This window comes from Coregonus clupeaformis, chromosome 20, assembly GCF_020615455.1.
Source record: "Coregonus clupeaformis isolate EN_2021a chromosome 20, ASM2061545v1, whole genome shotgun sequence".
Classification (NCBI taxonomy): domain Eukaryota; kingdom Metazoa; phylum Chordata; class Actinopteri; order Salmoniformes; family Salmonidae; genus Coregonus; species Coregonus clupeaformis.
This window is the reverse complement of record NC_059211.1, coordinates 37,728,419-37,735,493: the sequence shown is the minus strand read 5'-3', so window position 1 is coordinate 37,735,493 and position 7,075 is coordinate 37,728,419. Positions and strand designations below refer to the sequence as shown.

Genomic DNA, 7,075 nt, shown 5'->3' with positions numbered 1-7,075 from the left:
CTCTCACCATTTGAGGCGGCTTTGGGATACCAACCGCCATTGTTCCCGTCTCAGGAAAAGGAGTTAGCCGTCCCATCAGTTCAGGATAACCTTCGTCGCTGCCGCAAGGTGTGGGTGGACACCCGTGAGGCCCTTCTACGGACAGCAGAGCGCAACAAGAGAGTGGCGGACAGACACCGGATAGTCGCTCCCCAGTTCCAGCCTGGTCAGCGAGTCTGGCTCTCCTCCAGCAACATCCCTCTACGCACGGACTCCCGTAAGCTGTCGCCCCGGTATTTGGGTCCTTTCGTGATCGACTCCATCATCAACCCTTCGGCTGTTCGGTTGAAGCTTCCCCAGGCCATGAGAGTCCATCCTACATTTCACGTGTCCCAGCTTAAACTGGTCTCCTCCAGCCCTTTGTGTCCGCCGGTGGATCCCCCTCCGCCACCGCGTATTATTGACGACCATCCAGCCTACACGGTGCGGAGACTGCTGGACGCCCGGAGGCGTGGTAGAGGTTTTCAGTACCTGGTGGACTGGGAGGGATATGGTCCAGAGGAGAGGTCCTGGATTCCCCGGCGGTTTATACTGGACCCGCAGCTGGTGGCTGACTTCCATAGGGACCACCCTGACAAGCCGGGGGGGTCGCCGGGTGGCGCCCGTTGAGGGGGGGGGGTACTGTTACGGTTCGGCACTGTTGTTCTTGTTCCCTCTTGTTTTCTGTTTCCCTTTTTCCCTGTGTGTGTGTTGTTTGTGTCTGTCTCCCCCTGCTGTGCAGCCCAGTCAGAGGATCTAGGTCAGGGGGCGTGGCCATTCTCTCACAAGATCAGTTACATCCAGCTGCGGCTCATTGTCACCAATCAACAAGCAGTTATCTACCCGGGCTGGACACCTCTCCAGCGCCAGTTCGTTCCTTCACCACCTGTGGTAACTTGGCTCCGTACAGGAGTCTCAGTTTAGTTGTTACTCTCTTAGCTTTATAGTTGTTTCTGCCAAGTTTGTAACCTGTTTTCTTCTTCGACCAGATCCCGTCGATTCCTGCTGCCTGCCTGCCTGCCACTCCCACGCCGCAACCCGCTCACCAGTTGTCTGTTATCCTCGGCATCCAGCTCTCGGTGCTACTGGCTCTCCTCACCACGCAGCTCCTACCCCGGTCTGTAGCTGCTCCACCCTGCACTACTCCTCTCTGCCAAAACCCCCTGAATAAAACAACATCATATTCACCCTCGTTGTCCGTGTGTCCGTCTCTGCGCCTGAGTCCCCACCAAATCTAACAATATCTTAGTTAGATGTAGAGCTCTTCGGCAAAAACGTCAAAATTAATGATAGATTTCTTGAGTTATCTTAGATTAATTCAGACTATTTTGATAAAGTGTATACTGGCTATGGTGTCTCAAAACGGACAAACAGTACTATTCCCGCTTTCTTCTTGTTTTTCAAGCGAAGGCCTTTTAAGGGAGTATGCGAGCACACTCGTTCGGTTCGCCTAGCCGACTTCGGCTAGCCGCCAGCCGAACTGAAGCATGCTGACGCCTTTAGCCTGCCCATATAAAGATGGGAGCAGGATCAGCCAGGTCGCTCAAGATCCAAGGCAAAACATTTTGTCTGTCCATTGCACCGCATCCGCGGCACTGCATCCGCCGATGTCGCACTTCCGCATCAGCGGTGAAAAGTGACAGAGCTAGAGCGGTGACCATGAGACATCCCAAAAATTATGACCCCTCTATGGAAAGATTAGACTCTCACGAACACGATAGTGTTCTCTGTTTTGCTCTACGACCCTCACAAGCATCTTGGGACTCGTCTGATGTCGATACAGCCGATCTGCCAACTTCTGTCTGTAGCGTCCGAACAGTTTGGGCTACACACTAATATGACCCCTCCATGGAAAGGTGAGACTCTCACAAACACGTACATGTTGGTTGTTGTCACAGGACTCGTCTGAAGGTCCCCCGGTACCAGTTGAAAAAATGAATGGAAGTACAGTACATATGGAGACTGTTTAGTGCCCAAAATAAGGGGTTAAATACATGTAATAAAATTATTTTAAAAAGTATAGTGTTTCCTGATCTTTCTTATCTCTCAGATATAGGACAGACACTTCAGAACAAACTTCCTTCAGATTTTTTTGGGGGAGACTATTTGTTTTTCCATGTAGTGAATCTGTTATTCAATGCCCTTGTATGGGATAATAGAAGTAAGGCCAAATACCAATTTTTATCAAATAATTGTTTTAATATTTTTGGGGGATACTTCAAGCGGTCTTAAAATTCAAAATCAAATAGCAAAGTGATCCTTGGTATGACCTTCTTAAAACAATTCTATATAGCTTAGTAGAACCGCCCCCTGCTTAGACAGGGCTTAGACTCTTATTGGTTAAATATATGTAGTGGGAGTTTCACTCCGTCACCTCAGAACAGCTGGCCTAGACTGACCCCACAGGTATGACACACACACACACACACACACACACACTTTCTCTTTCCTTCCGCTCCACTGTGCCGTCTCAGATAGACTCAGATAGACCCAGACGTCATGCGGTAGCTTCCAGAGCCCAGACATAGAGACATACTGTAGAGAGGTAAACAAACAGGACAGCTTTATTATGTCTGTCTGAAGGCCGTTGTTGTGTGAACCACCCCCTGTGCAGTGTGTCTCATACACTTCCACTGTCCTGAGGGAACACCATGGCTGAGTATCCTCAGTGCTGGCTCTCCTTGGCCAGTGGCTGGAAGCATTGATTTGTTTATTTGGTGGGTCAGAAAACAATTTAAAAGACAGTAGGTATGTTACAATATTATCTTTGAAAAACACTAGCTAGGAAGAATCTGCACAGAGAAAGAGGAAGAAAGACACAGAGGAAGAGGTGAAAGGAGGTGTGTGTATGTGTGTGTGCGTGTGTGGGACAGCATGGCTTTCACAATATGTAGGTCTGGCAGTGTACCAGCAGGGCTCTCTGGGAAGGGGACCAGGTACGATGTCATGGCCAGCCAATCTGAAGAGCCGCAGTTACAGTGCCTTCAGAATGTATTCACACGGTTGACTTTTTCAAAATGTTGTTTTGTTATAGCCTGAATTTAAAATTGATTAAATTGAGATTTTGTGTAACTGGCCTCCACACAATATCCCATAAGTGGAATTATGTTTGAAACGTTTTTACAAATGTATTAAAAATGAAAAGCTGAAATTTCTTGAGTCAATAAGTATTCAACCCCTTTGTTATGGCAAGCCTAAATTAGTTCAGGAGTCAAAATATGCTTAACAAGTCACATAATAAGTTGCATGGACTCTGTGTGCATTAACAGTGTTTAACATGACTTTTTAAATGACTACCTCATCTCTGTACCCCACACATACAATTATCTGTAAGGTCCTACAGTCGAGCTATGAATTTCGAACACAGATTCAACCATAAAGATCACTGAGATTTTCCAATGCATTGCAAAGAAGGGCACCTTTGGTAGATGGGTATATATATATTTAAATAAAAAAAACCTGACATTGAATATCCCTTTGAGCATGGTGAAGTTATTAATTACTCTTCGGATGGTGTATCAATACACCCAGTCACTACAAAGATACAGGCGTCCTTCCTAACTCAGTTGTCGGAGAGAAAGGAAACCGCTCAGGGATTTCACCATGAGGCCAATGGTGACATTAAAACAGTTACAGAGTTACAGAGTTTAATGGCTGTGATAGGAGAAAACTGAGGATGGATCAACAACATTGTATTTACTTCACAATATTAACCTAATTAACAGAGTGAAAAGAAGGAAGCCTGTATAGAATAAAAATATTCCAAAACATGCATCCTGTTTGCAATTTGTTTTACAAAATGTTGTGTTTGGGGCAAATCCAATACAACACATTACTGAGTACCACTCTCCTGTCACGATCGTCGACAGATGAAGCGGACCAAGGCGCAGCGTGATAAGCGTACATTCTTTATTTGTGTACACACACGAACCAAAACAACAAACGAAACGATACGTGAAGTCCTAGGTTATACACAAAACCTTAACGGAACAAGATCCCACAATAAACTAGTGAAAACAGGCTGCCTAAGTATTGTCCCCAATCAGAGACAACGAGCTACAGCTGCCTGTGATTGGGAACCACCCTGGCCAACATAGATCTAAACGATCTAGAACGAAAACATAGAAAATGAAACAGAAACTCCACACCCTGGCTCAACATTTAAGAGTCCCCCGAGCCAGGGCGTGACATCTCCATACTTTCAAGCATAGTGGTTGCTGCATCATGTTATGGATATGCTTGTAATCATTAAGGACTGGGGAGTTTTTCAGGATAAAAAATAAATGGAATGGAGGTAATCACAGGCAAAATCATAGAGGAAAACCTGGTTCAGTCTACTTTCCACCAGACACTGGGAGATGAATTCACATTTCAGCAGAACAATAACCTAAAACACAAGGCAAAATTTACTCAGGAGTTGCTTGAAAATCTATGGCAAGACCTGAAAATTGTTGTCTAGCAATTATCAACAACCAATTTGACAGAGCTCAAAGAATTTTGAAAATAATAATGGGCAAATGTTGCACAATCCAGATGTGGAAAGCTCTTAAAAACTTACCCAGAAAGACTCACAGCTGTAATTGCTGCCAACGGTGGTTCTATAAAGTATTGACTCAGGGGTGTGAATACTTATGTACTGTAAATGAGATATTTCTGTATTTAATTTTCAATAAATTTGCAAACATTTCTAAAAACATGTTTTCACTTTGTCATTATGGGGTATTGTCTGTAGATGGGTAAGATTATTATTCATTTTTTTTAATCAATTTTGAATTCAGGCTGTAACACAACAAAATGTGGAATAAGTCAAGAGGTATGAATACTTTCTGAAGGCACAGGCGTTTCTTGATTTCAAGTTACAGCCAATGATGCTCGCCTTTGGTCCAGGGACTTTTCTTTCGCGTCGGGGACAACAGTTGTTGACAACTGTAGCATTGTAGCTAAGCCTAACCCTAACCCTTTTCCTAACCTTAACCTCGCTAATTCACCTAACCTGCCACGCTAATTCACCTAACCTGCCACGTTAATTTTCCTAACCAGCCACGTTAGTTATCCTAACCTGCTATGTAAACAAATCATCTGTGTTGAGAAACCATCAGTCTCATAAAACCGGAACTGAACAATGGCAAGTATCAAGGGGCGTTATCAGGGAACACCCACATCAAGAAATGGCCTGAATTGCGGTCTGCAATTACACCATATTCAGTAGGCTTGGGTTTTCCTAGTGTGTTGTGAACAGGGGTGGTGGATAGGTGTAATCTGCCAGCTCCGGTTCCGAGGGTCGTGTGTTCAATCCCAGTGATAGGCACTCATTTTTTAAACTTTCAACATTTGAAGGGGGGGCAGAGATGAGGATCAAGTCAGTGATGTTTATGTTTGTATCTGGGTCTCCCTCTCTCCCTCTCTCCCTCTCTCCCTCTCTCCCCCTCAGACCCACAACAACCTCCTCTCCTACAGGGGGATTATCAACAGTAGTTCTATGTACTGTATGAGTGAGTCTGAGAAGGTGAGAGACTAAGTGTGTGTCTGTGGAGTTATTCAACTGTTGGCCCATTTGAAGACCTCCACTCCACTCCACCCTCTCCCTGCCTCCATCCCTCTCTCTCTCCATCAACCCTCTCCCTTCTTCCTCTCCTTCCTACACCCCTTCACTCCATCCCACCCTCTCGATACACCTGCCAACCCTGTCTTTCCCTTCCTCTGCCCCTCTGCAGTGTTTGTCTTCTAGTCTGGGTCTGGTCTCTCTCTACCATCAGGTAGAGCGAGAGGAGCAGGAAGGAGTTGGGAAGGAGGGTTGAAAAAAGTATGTGAGACCAGAGTCCTCTTTTTCCGTTGGAATGCTCAGATACAGATGTCGACATAAGCTTTATTAGGAAGGAGGACCCATCTCAGACACACACGTGTGTGTACTGTGTATGTGCTGCGTGTGCTGCGTTTGCTGCGTGTGTGTGTCTGTGTGTGCCCTTATTGAGTCTGAATTGATTCCAGACCACAGGTGTCGAGTGTCGGAGAGGAACTCTATTTCAAAAAGATCTGTTTCAGATAACTACCCTTGACTCCCTTCTCCCCCTCTCCACGTCTCTCCCACTCCACCTCTCTCCGTCTCTGCCCTCTCGCCCGCTTTCATCCCTTCTCCCTCCCCCCTCTCATCCCCCTACCCTTTCTAAACACATTAGTACCATTTTAAAGTTACTGTGTTGTTGTGGTTAGATAACCTTTAGGGTCTCTGTGATGAGAATATGTGTATGAGAAGACCCTCATACAGTTGAAGTCGGAAGTTTACATACACTTAGGTTGGAGTCATTCAAACTCGTTTTTCAACCACTCCACACATTTTTTGTTAACAAACTATAGTTTTGTTAAGTCGGTTAGGACATCTACTTTGTGCATGACACAAGTCATTTTTCCAACAATTGTTTACAGACAGATTATTTCACTTATAATTCACTGTATCACAATTCCAGTGGGTCAGAAGTTTACATTCACTAAGTTGACTGTGCCTTTAAACAGCTTGGAAAATTCCAGAAAATGATGCCATGACTTTAGAAGCTTCTGATAGGCTAATTGACATCATTTTAGTCAATAATAATAATAATATGCCATTTAGCAGATGCTTTTATCCAAAGCGACTTACAGTCATGTGTGCATACATTTTTACGTATGGGTGGTCCCGGGGATCGAACACACTACCCTGGCGTTACAAGCGCCATGCTCTACCAATTGAGCTACAGAGGACCTGTGGATGTATTTCAAGGCCTACCTTCAAACTCAGTGCCTCTTTGCTTGACATCAAGGGAAAATCAAAAGAAATCAGCCAAGACCTCAGAAAAAAAATGGTAGACCTCCACAAGTCTGGTTCATCCTTGGGAGCAATTTCCAAATGCCTGAAGGTACCACGTTCATCTGTACAAACAATAGTACACAAGTATAAACACCATGGGACCACGCAGCCGTCATACCGCTCAGGAAGGAGACGGGTTCTGTCTCCTAGAGATTAATGTACTTTGGTGCGAAAAGTGCAAATCAATCCCAGAACAACAGCAAATAACCTTTTGAA

The 7,075-nt window shown here is 45.0% G+C and overlaps 1 long non-coding RNA gene across 1 annotated transcript; it reads left to right on the top strand.

Moving 5' to 3' along the window:
* The first annotated feature begins 876 nt into the window (after window positions 1-876).
* On the top strand, window positions 877-1,206 carry LOC123481489. The gene is made up of 2 exons (XR_006657159.1): window positions 877-909; window positions 1,008-1,206. It is a non-coding gene; the product is annotated as an uncharacterized LOC123481489 (long non-coding RNA).
* Window positions 1,207-7,075: the final 5,869 nt, after the last annotated feature.